General features: G+C 40.7%; 1 protein-coding gene across 1 annotated transcript in view; it reads left to right on the top strand.

Moving 5' to 3' along the window:
• OTUD7A (OTU deubiquitinase 7A) overlaps positions 1–17,869 on the top strand; it is a 153,680-nt gene that overhangs the window by 20,212 nt on the left and 115,599 nt on the right. The gene's annotated exons all lie outside the window — the stretch shown is intronic.

The following is a 17,869-nucleotide window of genomic DNA, read 5'->3' as shown; positions in this document are numbered from 1 at the left end:
TTGTCTGAATCATTTGAAAGTAAGTTGCTGACATCATGACATGCTTTGGCATCATCTTGTAAGTACACAGCTGCCTTCTTCAAAAGTATAGTGCCGTTACCACAGTGAAATTTAATATTGATAAAGTGGTATTATCCAAATATGTTGTTCTTATCCAGATACCCCTGCTTGTCTCCCAAATAGTCATCATAGCTGTTTTCCCCTGTCTGGTGTTCAATTAAGTATCACTCACTGAATTCAGTTATGTCTCCTTTTATCTAAACCAAAGCCCTGCTTTCGTTTTTCTCTTTTGTGATGTTGATGTCTCTGAAGACTCTGAGCCACTTGTTTTATGGAGTGCTGCACAACCTGGACTTGCCTGATTATTTCCTCCTACTTAGATTTAGATAGACATTTCCTCCATTTCTCTTTCCAGCCCATCAGTGGGCACCCCATGGCACATGACGGTAAGTTTGTTCACTGGGATAAGGTTGTTTCTGCAAGAGCTCCCTTTATAAAGTCACTTTTTACATTCTTTGGCTTTCACTAGTAAGCAATGGAGCAAAGTCTGAAGCCCTGTGAGTGTTCTTTTACCTGGCTAATTTCCATCCAGTGCTCTTAGCATCCTTTGAATGTTGTATTATGATATTTTACCCAGTAGTTGTTTGGGACCTCAGACTTTCTTTGTCACATAGTCCTTCATGTTTCACATTTTCTGTGGTTGTGAGGTCATCACACAAGGGAGCATATATTGAGGTGGTCAAGAGGACTCTGAAGTTAGACCATCCAGATAAGCATCTAGGTGTGCATCTTGTCTCTGTCATACCAACCAGGTGACCGCAAGCAAACATTTCTCCTCACAAAGCTTCAGTGTCCTTAGGATTACAATTATGAGACTGGGTGTGACCATTGCAGGAGGCACATGGCAGAGGGTGGAGCCTGTGGCTGGCCTTGCTAAGCAATAGCTGTTAATTATTATCAGACACAGGAAAGACAGGCAAGAGCCACGGGACACTGCTTTTATTCCTGAGATCTTTTATAAGACCTTTAGCAAAAATGCTAATAAATCTGAATGACAGCACAGAGGCCCCAATGCTCTGTGTCCCTGCAGTTAAAAGGTTGCATAGAGAATGAAACCATCACGCCAGGAAGTATTCATCAGCAAACACTGCCCTCATATGCACTCCCCCTTCTGCTTCCTCCTTACCCTCTCGGTCACCCATAACTGCCTCCCCTCACTAGGCCTACACTGCCCTGGTCTCTCATCAGGTTTGCCTTTCAGTCACCAGTAACCAGTCAGACTTCTTATTTGAAAAGTGTGTGTATGTGTGCGTGGGTGTGTGTATGTTTTTTTTTTTCTTTTTAGATCAAGTCCCTTTAGTTCTATTGGCATCCTATTGCCACAGAACGCATCTTCCTTGAGAATGTTTTGAAAATTTTACCAAGAAAACAGTTTGTGAAAATATAGGTTGTTTTAGAAGCTGCACATGAATGTGAATTAGGCTTTCAGAAAAATTGCTGTTGGAAAACATGTTAATATCTTAAAAGTACTTCCTCTGAAAAGGTTACTTGCTTCATTTTCTTCCCCACAACTCTTAAAAGCAGATGAAAGCTGGTGCTCACAGAGAAGACCGCTATGCATCCTGCATACAGATGGTATGCTTTCTGTTGGCTTCTTGTCAGTCTGAGCTTGAGGGGATGGTCCTGTGGGGTTCCCCTGCCTTCAGGGGCGATATTAACCCAGCCAGCCTGGGTTTGCCAGGACCAGAGGACACATCTGGTGGGCCACAGCACCAGGCTTCCCTGAAGCCTTGCCACCCCTCTTTTTTCTTTTGCATGCCAAGAATCCTTGCTTGTCTCCTCATCCCCTGGATCCACTTCTTGGGGATGAGACTATGCCTTTTCTGTTTTCCCAAGAGCAAACACAAAGGTTATGGGACAAGTGAAATGCAGGTGAAAATCAGACCTCTGGTTCTGCATCAGCACCAAGGAAATCACTGAGTTGCACTTGAGTGTGTGGATGGAAATACCAGGGCTACCTCTTTTCAGTTTCCCAAAGCACGTCCTGTGGAATGTATGTTCACTTGGAAACCTGAGCTATCTGGTCTTGAGTGAGCCCCATACTCCTGGCCTGGGTGCTGGAGAACCAAATGGAGGTGGCTGGAAGCCAAGGCAAAGCCCCTGCAGAGAGGCCCACTCCCAGGAGGCTTGTAGGGGCGTGGCCACACTAGGGAGAAAAGCCGCCTCCTCCTCCATAGCCCTGGGTAGGCCCTCCCTGTGTCTCCTTCTCTTCCTGTTTCCTCCTCCTGCACAGCAGCAGCCTGGCGGTGTGTGTTGCTCTTATCCTCTGCATCACCAGCCAGGAAACTCTCATCTCAGAACTTTGTTTTGGGGCTTCCTCTTCCAAGCCCCAATGCTGAGCCATGGACGGAGACATAGTCCCCCATGAGATGGCATAAGTATAAATTTACAAAAGGCTTGAGCATACTCCCTCAGGGTAGTTCTCAAATCTCCTGGGGGCTTGCTATCCACACAGACATTGTGCCCCATAAGTGTGTGAAGGTGGGTCAGCCAGTCAGAATAAAGCCAGGAACCCAGTGTCTATTAGCATCCATGGTCAGCGCTTTGCTGAATTCCCTATGTACCTCGTGGTTACTCCTAGAGCATGCGAAAGTTTGATTCTCAGGCAAAATCATCTGTTACCCTATTCCCAAGCTTTATTTAATTCATTAATAAGGGAACCAGCAAAAAGACAAATAATTTGCCTCCACAAGCATTTGGTGACTGGGATTTATAAAGCCAATTGGGAAAAAAATGAAGAAATAAGATGCTAAGTTAAGGCAAAACTCTACAAAGCAATAAAAAAAAAAATGCCAAATTTAGAGTTAACTTGTTTACTAGGCAGTAAAAGTCATAAGCTATCGACTGTGCAGGCTAACCTCACAGGACTATAAACCCTCTTTAACCAATTGTGAATGATTAGATAAACATTTGTGACACTGCCCAAGAGTTTCAGAGTGGGATCAGTCAGGCTTATTAGCATTCTAGAAGAATATCACAGATTCCAGAAATCATTTTTCCCTTTTTCAAGTTTAGAATCAGTGTTTCCATTACAATCAGCTAAAATATGGTGGTTGACAGGTTGAGAGTGGTCATGTAGCACAGTGTGAAGGTACCGCTTTTTCGCCTGCACAATGTACTTGAGCTCTGGTGTAGACACTGCAAAGACCTGTGTAGGAGCTTCTTACACAGCTCCCAACCATTCCTGCCTCCTGACATCACATCCTTGTGCTGTCCCCTGCCCTTGGATGTGGGTTGGACATGGTGACTTGCTGTTAATAAACAAAGTACAGCAGAAGTGACAGGTGTCATTTCCAAGACCAGCATACAAACATGGTAACTTCTGTCTTGCTCAGGCTCTCTCTCACTCTTCAATGAGGTTGCTCTGATGAAACAACTCTGATTTTATGATCTCACCTATGGAAAGGCCCACATGGCAAGGAACTGAGGTTCTTAGTTTAACAACTGTCAAAAACAATTCTGCAAATGATCACATGAGCAAGCTTGGAAGAGAATGCTTCCTCATTTGAGTCTTCAGATGAGACTGCAGGCTCAACTCACATTTTGGTTGAAGCCTTGTTAGAGACCTTGAGCTAAACTGCACTCTGATTCCTGCCTCACAGAAATGGTGAGATTATGAATATGTGTTGGTTTAAGTCCATAAATTTGGGAGTCATTATTTCACAGCAGTAGGTCACAGATACAGCATTTATGAAATGTATATTGTTGATTGTACTTGGATATGTGCTTAGCAGAGCTGTCTTTTATCTTTCCCTGCTTCTCTCATCTCTCTTCTCCTCCTCTATTCCCCCTTTCCTATTCTTTATTAATCTTCCTTTCTTTATTCTCCATCTGAGTTCCTCTTCTCTGCAACTGTGAGTGCATGCTTAGCCATTGATAAGGGAGACTTAAAACTAGAGGCACCTTATTTGTGGGGACAATGTGCAGTTCAGAAAGATACCCCATCCTTGGTCAGTAGCAAAACAGTTTTCTTTGTTGAAATCAGTTACTTCAAACTTGCTGTGGCTACATCATCCAGGGATGCAATGCTTCTTATTTGATCTTAAGCCAATGCTTAGTGTTGGAATGAAATTAGTTTTACCATTTTTTCCTCGGGGGAGTGTAGACAAATAAATTTTCTGCTTAAGAATGCAGTTTCTTTCCTGACTCAAACAGCTGATCCAGTAAACTTGGACTTCATTGCCATCGGTTTCAATTCAGAACCAAACTTTTAAAAATTATATGTTCTTTTGATATAAAAAGTACCAAAAGCAAATCTTCTGAAGGCATAGAACTCCAGATGGTTTTATTAGGTTTATAAGGTTATTAATCTAAGAATATATTGCAAATAAATAAATAACAATAATCATAATCAAACTTATCTTATAGTTTTTTTTAATATCTGTGGGTGTTTAAGTAGGTGTATATATTTATGGGGTACCTATCCTTTTCTTGGTACTTTTTGTGTGCCAGGCACTATGCTACGTAATCACCACCACAACCATATTTAAAAAGGAACTGCAATCCTCATTTCAAAACTGAAGCAGTGAGAACCAGAGACCAGGCATAAATTGTCCCCAGGATTTTTTGGAATGCCTGCATGGATTTATATTTGTATAAGTGTTTCTACTGACTAAAAATGAAAACCCAAGAAACTAAAGAAGAAACGATTAGTAGATTAATCTATTAGGTCATAAAGTTGACAGGGTTTTATACAAAGCTGGGTGGGTTCTTCAGAATCCACCTATCTCAACATTATCTGTTTTTAAAGTTCAAAGCCATACAGGATGACAGATATTTATTTCCTTTATGTTTATTTGTTTATTTGGGCAAAGTTGTAGACTCTAAAATAAAATACTAAATTTTACCAGTCACTGACATGTGTAAATAGTCAACAAATATGAGCCAATAAGAAATCCCAAAAGCAGAAATTCTCCTGTGTTTGTGAAATGTAAATTCCTTTTTCTTAATGGAAAGAGCCACTGCATCTACTGTCTTGGTTTCACTTACCCTAAGTGGGCTGGAAACTTCCGAGTATGAACAACCAGCCCACTGGAATTTCTTTCTAAATGTCCCTTAGACACCCTTCCCTGTCTCCCTTTTTAATACCTAGACTGTCACACAGTTATGCAAATGTGCACATATATTCACACGCACATGCTCATGCAAATATGCATATGTATTCACACACACTCAACATAAACATGCACGCAGAATTCACAAACACACACATACAAACACACTATTAAACACATGCACACTCACATGGACACACACACACACATAAGCATATGCATGCACATGCTCACACACGGACACCTAAGCATACAGGCACACATAGTTTATGATCCATTCAGAGTTAATTTTTATATGTGGTTTAAGATGTGGATCGAGTTTACTTTATAGAAATCCATTTGCTCTAGCATCATCTTTTTGAAAAGTCTATCTTTTCTCTGTTGGATTGTCTTTGTATCTTTGTCACAAATCAGTTGTCTGTTTTTCATTTTAGTAATAAATGTGTCTATCCTTTACTATCCCAATACTACACTGTCTTGGCCACAGGAGGTGCATCTTAAATGCATCTTAAAATCAAGTGTATGAATCCTCTAACTTTTTTCTTTTTCAGTGTTGTTTTGGCTAATCTAGTTTCTTTATCTTTCCATATAAATTTAGAATCAGCTTCTCTATGCTTATGAAGAAACCTGCTGGAATGTTGACTAGGATTGCATTGAATTTATAGATCAATGTGACTATACTTGACATCTTAACTGTGGTATATCTTACAATCCATAAAAATAGTACATCTCTCTATTTAGGTCAACTTTGGCCTCACTCATCTTAATTTTGTCAATTCCTTAACTTGAATTTTTGATTGTGTCCTAGCTGTGTTCTCCAACTCCTGCACCCTGTTCCCTCTTTTCCTGGTTCTGCACCCATTGTCCATACCCCTTCCCCAATTACATGGAGCTCAGCCTTCTACTTCTTTGAAAAATCCCCAGTCCTCTGTGGTTTTCAGATGAGAGGTCACTTCCTCAGAGCCTCTGTCACTCTCTCCTCCACTTCAGTCTAGCATCAGTGCCCGTCCTTTGTGCCTGACACCATCTTGTCTCTCATAGCTCTAAGCATCATGTGATATAACTGCCTCATTAATTTGCTTTTCAGGCCAGCAGCCCAAATACTCTTAGAAGGCAGAGACCCTGCCTGATTTTAGGTTGTATCCCTAGCACATAACACAGAGCAATGACCCAGTTAATGGCAGCTGATTGTAGGAATGGAGCAATGAAGGAGTGAAAAGAACTGAAAAGCGGGAAGTAAACTAGCAGTCAGTGAAGCTCTGCTCTGTGTCAAGCACCATGAAGGCAGAAATTAAACTGTCAGGAAGAAATTAGTCATTGGACAGTGAAACAGAGTCAGACAGACAGAAAGGTGCAGAAAGAGAAAGCAAAAGGAGGGAGGGAGATATATAGACAGACATTCAGGCAGGTTGTGGATAATCAGATAGATACATTCATAGGCATATGGATAGATATGCAGACAAACAAGATAGGTTGAAAGACATACAGACAAGAAAGGTTGAAAAACATTGAGGTCCTTGAAGATGGACAGACAGAAAAACAGAGTTTCTAGCATAGAGAGAGAGATAGAGAGATAGATAGAGAGATAGAGAGAGAGAGAGAGAGAGAGAGATAGCACAAAGACATACAGACATACTGACAGATAGATACATACACACCCAGAAACATGCATAGATAGGTGGGTGGGTGGGTGGATGGATGGATGGATAGATGGATCGATGGATGGATGGATGGATGGATGAATGGGTGGATGGATGGATGGATGGATGGAGACAGGTAGAAATAGGATGGCAGAAAGAAAGACAGAAACATGGATAGTTAGACATCTACATAGATAATAGTAAGACAGACATATGACAAACAGGAGAGAGAGAAAATCAGGAAAGAGAAAGACTGACAATGAGAAAAACTGATTAAATACAGACAGGAAAAAATATAGATCAAAAGATATACAGGTAGGTATGTAGGTGGAACAAAAAGAGGAGAGATAGAATATAGATTGAAGATAGATGATAGGTGTACAGACAGGCAGGCAGATAGACAGATATGTATAATATTTTTATTTAGGTTTATTTCAACTTAACAAACTTCCAATAAATATATGATAGCTTCTCTGTGTATAGATAGAAAATTGAATTCACAGGGGTTTAGTGACTTCCTAAAGACCACACTTGAAGAGAATGGCAAAACTTCAACTCAAAACTAGACCTACCTTTCTCCTGGGTTTGTGCCAGCACAGCCTCCATGGATTCTGCAGCCCCCATCATGTCACCTGCCAGCCAAAGTGCACCTTTCTGCTCTTCTCTTACTTGCATCTGCTTCCATGCTGGAGCCCAGGCCCCATCACTTCCTGTATTTTATTTAATAGCTTCAGTAGAAAATGATGCTTGAAGTATTGCATATTATGTGAGGAGGGACAAAGAGTTGGGGGGGTGGCTTAAAGTAGAAATGAGTGCCCTGTTCCCTCCCTCCCAGGTCCTGGGCTCCTGAGAGCCCTCATGGCCATAGCCAGTTTTCCTTCTGGACAGTTTTCTGCCCATGAGACCCTTTTCCTGTTAGTATTGTTTAATCATACTATAATACATTAATATTCTCATGTGCCCTAAAGATGCTTTCATGTTGACACCTGTAGTGTAGTTCATGTACTGATGCAATAGGCTTGATTTAGCCTATCTCTTATTGACAAACTTTTTTTATATTTTCAGCTATGCTACAGGGAATATCCTTAGACATGCTTCTTTGTACACATAAGCAGAGTGTCCTCTCAGGAAGATACTGAGAGGCAGAACTGTAGAGTTACAGGATATAGGTATTCTATATTAAAAATAATTCTAGATTCTAAAAAAAATGCCCGCTGCCGACCTCACCACTAGCCCACTATACCCCTATTAGCAGTGTTAAAAACTACCAATTTCACTTTACTAGGAATTGATGTTTTCAGGATTTTTTTTTCTTTTGCCAATTCGATGCATGACGGGATGGGTGAGGGTGATTAGTGGTTATCTTCTCTATTTGTATGTTTCTCATTACAATTGAGGTTGATTCTTTTTTCATATGTTGACTAGTCATTTGAGTTTTCTATAAATTGTACATTCATATAATATGTTGATTTTTTGATTGGTCCATTGAATACTAATTTCTTGTTTTTATATTTTTTCCTAAATTTCCTGTTCTGTTATATAACTTTAAAATATCTATGATTTTTTTCATACAGAACTTTATTATCTGGTTTTTGCTATTATCAGTTTTATTAAATTTATTTTGGTAATATATTAGTCTGTTTTCACACTGCAATAAAGAGCTTCCCAAGATTGGGTAATTTATAAAAGAAAGAGGTTCCGCATGGCTGAGGAATCCCCAGGAAACTTACAATCATGGTGGAAGGTGAAAGGGGAGAAAGGCACATTCTTCACAGGGCAGCAGGAAGGAGAAATGCAGCAGGGGAAATGCCAGGCACTTAAAGAAGCATCATATCTCATGAGAACTCACTCACTATCATGAGAACACTGTGGGAGAAACCACCCCCATGATCCAATTACCTCTACCTGGTCCCTCTCTTGATACATGGGGATTATGGGGATTACAATTCAAGATAAGATTTTGGCTGGGGACACAGCCAAACCACATAATTCCACCCCTGGCTCCTCCCAAATCAAATCTCATGTCCTCTCATTTCAAGACACAATCATGCTTTTCCAACAGTCCCCCAAAGTCTTAACTTACTCCAGCATTAACCCAAAGTCCGAGTCCAAAGTCTCATCTGAGATAAGGCAAATCCCTTCTGCCTATGAGCCTCTAAAGTTGGGGGTACAGGCATTGGGTAAATACAGCTGTTCCAAGTTGGAGAAATTGGCTGCAGGCCCATACAAGTCCAAAATCCAACAGGGCAATCTTAAACCTTAAAGTTCCAAAATGATCTCCTTTGACTCCATATGTCACATCCAGGTCATGCTGATGCAACAGATGGGATTCCATGGCCTTGGGCAGCTCCATCCCTGTGGCTTTGCAGGGTGTAGCCCCACTCCTGGCTGCTTTCACAGGCTTGTGTTGAGTGTCTGTGACTTTTCCAGGTGTACAGTGCAAGCTGTCAGTGGATCTACCATTCTGGGGTCTGGAGGATGGAAGATGGTGGCCCTTCTCACAGTTTCACTAAGCAGTGCCTTAGTGTGGACTCTGTGTAGGGGCTCTGATCCCACATTTCCCTTCTGCACTGCCTTAGCAGAGGCTCTTCAAGAGGGCTGTGCCCCTACAGCAAACTTTTGCCTGGATTACGAGGCATTTCCCTACATCCTCTGAAGTCTAGCCAGAGGTTCCCAAACTTCAGTTCTTGACTTCTGTGCACCTGCAGGCCCAGCACCACATGAAAGCTGCCATGGTTTGGGGCTTGTACCCTCTGAAGCAACAACCTGAACTGTACATTGGCTCCTTTTAGCCACGGCTGGGACACGGGGCACCAAGTCCTGAGACTTCACAAAGCAGCAAGGTCCTGCCCACCCCCCAGCCCCCCACAAAATATTTTTTCCTCCTAAGCCTCCTGGCTTGTGATGGGAGGGGCTGCTGTGAAGACCTCTGACATGCTCTGGAGACATTTTCCCCATCGTCTTAGCGATTAACATTGGGCTTCTCATTACTTATGCACATTTCTGCAGCCAGCTTGAATTTCTCCTCAAAAAAAATTGTTTTTTCTTTTCTATCACATTGTCAGGCTGCAAATTTTCTGAACTTTTATACCCTGCTTCCTTTTAAACTTAAGTTCCAATTCCAAACCATATCTTTGTGAATGAATAAAACTAAATGCTTTTAATGGCATCCAAGTCACATAGTAAATGTCTTGCTGCTTAGAAATTTCTTCTACCAGACACCCTAAATCATCTCTCTCAAGTTCAGAGTGCCACAGATTCCCTAGGGCAGGGGCAAAATGCCACCAGTCTTTTTGCTAAAGCATAACAAGAGTCATGTATGCCCCAGTTCCCAACAAGTTTCTCCTCTCCATCTAAGACCACCTCCACCTGGACTTTATTGTCCATATCACTGTCAGCATTTTGGTCAAAGCCATTCAGCAAGTCTGTAGGAATTTCCAAACTTTCCCACATCTTCCTATTTTCTGAGCCTTCCAAACTGTTCTAACCTCTGCCTATTACCCAGTTCCAAAGTTGCTTCCACATTCTCAGGTATCTTTATAGCAGCACCCTACTCTCTGTGGTACCAATTTACTGTTAGTCTGTTTTGCTACTGCTATAAATTACTGCCTGGGACTGGGTAATTTATAAAAGAAAATGGTTTAATTGACTCACAGTTCAGCATGGCTGGGAGTCCTTAGGAAACTTACAATCATGGCAGAAGGTGAAGGGGAAGCAAGGCACCTTCTTTACAAGGCAGCAGGAAGGAGAAATACAAGCAGGGGAAATGCCAGGGACTTATAAAACCATCAGATCTCATGAGAACTCACTCACTATCATGAGAACAGCATGGGGGAAACCACCCCTGTGATCCAATTACCTCCACCTGATCCCACCGTTGACACATGGGGATTACAATTCAAGATGGCATTTTGGGTGGGGATGCAGCCAAACCATATTAGATGGAATTTCACTTTTTAGCTCTTAAAAAGGCTTTATCTATTAGGACTCAAATGCTAAAATGAACATCCCCACAAATCTCAGTGTTTTAACACAAGGCAGGTTTATTTCTTGCCATATGCCAGCCCAATAGGGATCACACCATCATATAGGGACCCACATTTCTCCCATCCAGCAGCTCCACTATCCCCTGGGGTCGCTGACTCTCTGCTGAACCCTCTCTAATGAGCTGGCAAATGAGAGAGAAGGAAGAAGTGGGGATGTAGTGGGAGGTTAGGGCCAGGCCTAGAAATGACCCATGTTCCTTCCATGCCATATTCTATTTTCATGGAATGTAAGTCACATGGCCACACCTTTCTACATGGGAGGCCAAGAAATGTGATCTAGAAACACAGTGACAAGGGCCGTGGTCAACATCAGGCAGGGTCTCCAGCACACTTTTCTACTGCAAGGTCATAAACGTATTCACCTATACTTTTCTCTGGCATACTGATAGTTTTATTTCTTCTCTATGTGTATGTAACTCGTGTGGAATTTGTTGGTCCATGATAGGATGTAGGGAATCTTGCTTTATTTTTTCCAACTGAATTGCCAACTATAAAATTTATTTTATAAATTTTATAATGTGGTCCTTTCCCCACAGGATTCTCACAAATTTGGGATTCCTCACATGTGTGATTCTGTCGGTTAGCGATGCTTTCACCTTCATCCAAGATGTTTAATTTCACATGACAGATTCGGAAGCCAATGCACCATTGGATGGGCTGCTCAGTGATGTCACAGCAGCATCTTTCAGGTTCTATTGACCCATCCCTCATGGTCAAGGCCAGCACAGCTTTCTATATCACATCACTTCAAGGTGGAAAGATTATATGCATGCCCCTTTTCTTAGGAAAACAAAACATTTGCCAAAAGTAGCCTAGCAGATTTCCTAGTGTATTTTGGCAGCTCATAGAGGAGAAAGAACTGGCTACATGGATACTTTTAGCTGCAGGAGAAACTGATAAAGCAGAAATCATAATTGTCTTGAGTCACATAGCCCATGGACTTACTACATGGGTCTGAGCGCATTGTAGCCATGAGCAAAAGCAAAGGTCTGTTAGTGATAAGGACGGGGAATGGATATTGCCTGGGAAGTTAGGGGCATCTGCCATTATCATATACCAAATTCTCTCTCTCTTCCCCCCTGCCCTCACACATCTCTGCATTTTCTGTTCTCCTCCACGGGTCCATGTGTCTCTGTCTGTCCCTGTGTACCCACCACTTTAGTCACAATACCTTTATGTGTGAAGTGTGGGAGAACAAACATCAACTTTATTGTTCATCGAAATTGTCGCGGAATTACTGGCTTATTCTTCTAAGTTTTAGAAACTGTTTGTCAGCTTCCATGAAAAATTCTGTATTGATTGCATTCCATTTATCATACACATTAGAGAGGAACTGGCATCTTAACAATATAGTCTTTCCGTCCATTTATTTAAGTTCCCTTTCTATCCCTCATTAAAGATTTATTGTTTTCTGCAAAGGAAACAAAGAAAGGTTTCTTTCTTTTTGTGTAGTTTTCCTAATTAACTTACAGGATATTTGGTGGGAGTTGGTTGGCAATTATGAAATAGATCTTTTTGTGTTGATTTTAAAATTCTAACTTGGCTAATGTTGACATGTAGGAAAAGGGTTGATTTTGGATGTTGATCTTGTTCCAGCCGTTTAAAATGTTCTCATTTGTTATAATACTTAGTCATGAGTTTGTTCTAAATCTTGATCCAAATGCTACTAATGTTTTCATTATTAGATCTGATAAGTCCTAAAAATTTAGAATCAATGTCATTTAATAAGTAGAAAACAGGTTCCTTCTTTTCATGTTTCTTTCAGCTTGGTATAATGAATAATTGTGGGGTTTTTGGCATCTTTTAAGATGACCGTATGGTTTTTCTCCTCAAATTTGTTGAGATAATGTATTGGCATGAAAATCATGTTTGTTTGTTAGTAACAGAGGGAAGACATTATGGCAGATTTAGCAAGAGGGGAATTCACTTCTCTCACATGTATGAGAATGAGGCATTCCAGGGATGATAATGGCGTCTGCAGAACTGCACAGACTCACCTCCTTCCACCCTAATAACCTCCACTACCAAGCACCCAAGATGGCTGCAGCAGCTCCAAGGCGCTTCTTTGTCTCTTTATGTCTTTTTCTATCTTTTGGCCTCATTTGCTAATCTTTAAGTTGTACATCTATGTTTATAAATGGTATTTGCCTTGGGTTTCTTTTTTTCCTATTGCCTCTTTTCTGGTTTTGACATCTGAATCATTTTACCTTCATCTGCCAATTAGGAATACATTCAGCTACAAGTAACCAGACATTTTACTTAATTGGCTTGAACAAATAGATACTTAGATGAGAAGTATAATAAGAAGTCCAGGGGTGGACTGTCTACAGCTGGTGCAAGTGTTCCATGATGCCATTGGAAATAGCTTCCTACTTTACCCAACTTTTGTTGGGTTTTGTTCTCTTGCATTATACTTCATACTCCCAGAAGTATAATGGACTTGCAGATGTTATTTCCTCATTCAAGGCAGAAAAAAGACGGAAGGCAGCATGAGAAAGGCCTATTCCATTTAAGCCTTTCCCTTTCTGTCAAGTAAGCAAGTGCTTTTCCCTAAACCCAACCCGTTGGCATCTCTTTCCATCAGGGAAACCAAATTACCATCCAGCATGGCACGTGCAGATTGGTGTATCACAAGTTGGGGTATAACTGGCTTTCACCAATTGCAATTCATCCCTGGGTGCCAGGAATTTTTTCTATCTTCTCTGAAATCCAGGGTCTCAACTGCTCCCTGATAAACCAAGATTCAGTCTGCAGTGGGTGTGAGGGTATGTGGTGGGCAACATCTAAGAAACGGGGCGAGTACCTGCCCATTGCCTTCTGGGCTCTGGATGCCAATATTTTGTATCTTTACTTATTTTCCTAAAGCATGTGCTATTCCTATCAGTCCTCTCCTCTGAAACTCTCATCGACTTCCCACTGGCCTCATGACGTAGGTGAGCTACTCACCCGGGAAGCCCCCATGGCGGGCCCTCACCTCCACCCCCAGCCCCTTGGCTACCAGCTCTCCTGGACACACCAGGGTATCTATGCCTGGCGTCCACACATGTTGCTCATCTAGCCCAGAATGCCCTCTTTGCACCCTTCCTCAAAAATTCATCTTACCTTCAGCTGCCTTCGTCTGCCAAGCACAGAGAACTGTTCCTTTTTCGTATTCTAATGGGTTTGCTTGTAAGTAATATGAGAGTATTGATTCCAATCTAAGTGAAATTTTGGTTGCTTTCATGTCTACCCATCAGAATGGAGTACGAAGTTAGGTTTAGTGTTTTAGTTTCCTTTTGTTCATGTATTCAGCATATTTATTATCTTGTATATTCCAGCTTGTGGTGATATTAAGACAAATAAAACGTGAACCCTGTCCTCCAGGGCAGCCTTCACAGAGAGAAGGAGGAGGCAAGTAGGTTGGGTGACAGCTCAATGCACAAGGTGTGTCCCACCACCTGTCACAATGACAATGGCAGGCTAGGAAGAGAGGCTGACCCATTAGGCTGTCTTTTCCTTGGAAAGATGGTACCTTTACCCAGAAGAAGAACTGATTTAATGATTGGAATCAGTAGGAAAAGTAGCAACCTGATTTGTAAGTTCTTTGGATTTTTCTTTAAACACTTGTCAATGGCACATTGGTCTGATTCAGGCACATATTTTATGCCAGTGTAACAGCTACATTTGTGAGCCTGAAGAATAAAAACATAAATATTTCAAAGCAAAGCGTCCTTGCAAGCATTCCAGTGCCGGAGGTTTACAATTGTCAACCAAGCTCTGCTGTACATTTTCAGGAATGAGATAATCTCCATGACACTGAGGTTCTCTTGTAAGATGATCTTTCCAAGTTATGGGCGCATTACACTGTTGCAAGATTGTAGCTTTCTACAAGTCAGAGCAAGTGTCACCATGTTTCATGGCCTTACAAAGTTCACTTTGATGTTCATGTTCAAGTCTTATCTACAAAACTACTGATTGTTATTCCTTGTGGATTCTTTAAAAATTATCTACAAACTATCCCAAATTTAGGATGGCTTGGCTTAGGATTTTCTAACTTTATGATAGGTTTCTTGGGAGGTTACCCCATAAGTCAGGGAGGATCTGGGCTTAACAATGGTTTGACTTATTTCAACTTTAAGGTGGATTTACTGGAATATTAAATTCATTTTCAACTTATTATATTTTCAACTTAAGATACATTTATTGGTGTATAACTGCATCATAAATTGAGGAGCATTTGTAGTTTTTATGAACAGTCTGTAATCCTTTTGGGATCATAAGCCCATGACTGTGATGAGAGCTGTACACTTGCTGTCATATGAAGAACCCTTGAATAATTCGACATGCCATTGATGCATATATCATTTCAATGTGCACAGGAGAAAACTTCAGTAGGTCCTACACTTACTGTTTTTCCCAAAGATGTAGATTTTAGGAGAGAGTTTTCTTCCATCTTTCCATACTGGAAGAAAACTATGAAAAGGTACAATTGAGTGAGTGTCAACTAAGGAAATGTTTTGCTTCCAATCATACATCTATGCACATAATATATTTCAAAGGCACCAGATGTTTTGACCTGAGACCTTTTGAAGACACCCTGTTCCACTGTAAAGGGATGGTATTGTGTGATGGAAGAATGGTGACTTTTGGGTCAAAGTGAGTCTATGTGGGAATCTTTACTCTGCCACTGGGCACTCTGGGTTTTAGTAAAATGGAACAAAACCACTGTCCCTGTGGAATTGTTGCCTGTATGAGAGTTAACTCACGCATAAAGCACTAAGCACAATCAATGTAATTGTGGGCACTCAGCAAGTAGCATTTATTTTCCTCAATGGGATATGTAGGGGATTTAGGCCCATGGGAAGAATCTTTTTAACTCCATTCAAATAAATTTGAAAACCAATCTCTAGGAAGATATGACCTAACAAAATTAAACCATGTGGAGATAGAAAGATGAGGCAGAACAATTTCCATAGGGAAAAAATTAGAGGAAATTATAAAAGAGCTCCCCAAAAAAGAAGCACCAGTAACAGATTAATTTGTGGGTCAGATCTACCACAAATGGCCCTGGTGCTACTTAGGTTAATCCAGAGCACTGAAAAGAAAGTGAAACTTTCAGTTTTGTTTTATGTATATAACATTAACTATAAAACCTGACAAAGATTGCACATAAGAGTAAAAACCATAGCTTAATCTAGTTTATTAATATTAATTTAAGAATTTTACAGAAAATGAAATGCCACATATTCTTACTTAAAAGTGGGAGCTAAACATTGAGTACACATGGACACAAAGAAAGGAGCACTGTTGTCACTGGAACAACCCTGGAACCTACTTGAGAGTGGAGGGTCATTCTTGTAGCAATCCCATTACTGGGTATGTACCCAAAGGATTATAAAACATTCATTTATAAAGACACATGCACATGCATGTTTATTGTGGCAATATTTACAATAGCAAAGACTTGGAACCAACCCAAATGCCCATCAAGGATAGATTGGATAAAGAAATTGTGGCACATACACACCATGGAATGCTATGCAGTCATAAAAAAGGATGAGTTCATGTATACCTATGTAACAAACCTGCACGATCTGCACATGTACCCCAGAACTTAAAGTGTAATAAATAAATAAATAAAAATTCTAGAAGATCACATTGGTTAAACCTTCTAGACATTGGATTAGGCAAAGATTTTATGACCAAGAACCCAAAAGCAAATGCAATAATAACAAAGATAAATTGCTTGGACTTATTTAAGCTAAAGAGCTTTGCATGGCAAAAGAAACAGCCAGCAGAGTAAACAGACAACCCAGAGTGGAAAAAAAAAAACCTCCATAATCTATACATCTGACAAAGGACTAATATCTAGAATCTACAATGAACTCAAATCAGTGTGAAAAATAACAAACAATCCCATCAAAAAGTGGGCTAAAGACATGAATAGAAAACTCTCAAAAGAAGATATACAGATGGCCAACAAACATATGAAAAAATGCACAACATCACTAATGATCAAGGAAATGTGAATCAAAACCACAATGCAATACCATCTTACTCCTGCAAGAATGACCATAAAAAAATCAACAAACAATAGATGTTGGCATGGATGCAGTGAATGGGGAACACTTCTGCACTGCTGATGGGAATGTAAACTGGTGCAGCCACTATGGAAAAGAGTGTGAAGATTCCTTAAAGAACTAAAAGTAGAACTACCATTTGATCCAGCAATCCCACTACTTGGTATCTTCCCAGAGGAAACTAAATATTATATGAAAAAGATATTTGCACACATATGTTTGTAGCAGCACAGTTCAAAATTGCAAAATCATGGAACCAATCCAAATGCCATTAATGAGTGAATAAAGAAACTGTAGTATTTATACAATGGAATACTACTCAGCCATAAAAAGGAATGAATGAACGGCATATGTAGCAACCTGGATAGTATTGGAGACTATTGTCCTAAGTGAAGTAACTCAAGAATAGAAAACCAAACATCGTATGTTCTCACTGATATTTGGGAGCTAAGCTATGAGGATGTAAAGGGGTAAGAATGATACAGTGGACTTTGGGGACTTGGGGGGAAGAACAGGGGGAGGGATAAAGGACTACAAATAGGATGCAGTGTATACTGCTCAGGTGATAGGTGCACCAGAATCTCACAAATCACCACTAAAGAACTTACTCATGTAACCAAATACCACCTGTACCCCAATAACTTATGGGAAAAATTTTTTTAAAGGAAATGTGGTACACATATACCATGGAATACTATACAGCCATAAAAAAGGAACAAGATCACCCAGGCACAGTGGCTCACACCTGTAATCCCAGCATTTTTGGAGGCTGAAGTGGGCAGATCACAAGGTCAAGAGATCAAGACCATCCTGGCCAACGCAGTGAAACCCCATCTCTACTAAAAATATAATAATTAGCTGGGCATGGTGGCATGTGCCTATAGTCACAGCTACTCGGGATGCTGAGGCAGGAGAATCGCTTGAACCTGGGAGGCAGAAGTTGCAGTGAGCTGAGATCACACCAGTGCACTCTAGCCTGGTGATAGAGTGAGACTCCATCTCAAAAAAAA

This window comes from Cebus imitator, unplaced genomic scaffold (assembly GCF_001604975.1).
Source record: "Cebus imitator isolate Cc_AM_T3 unplaced genomic scaffold, Cebus_imitator-1.0 Scaffold662, whole genome shotgun sequence".
Lineage (NCBI taxonomy): Eukaryota > Metazoa > Chordata > Mammalia > Primates > Cebidae > Cebus > Cebus imitator.
The sequence above is the reverse complement of the archived record's forward strand: the minus strand, read 5'-3'. Positions and strand labels throughout refer to the sequence as shown.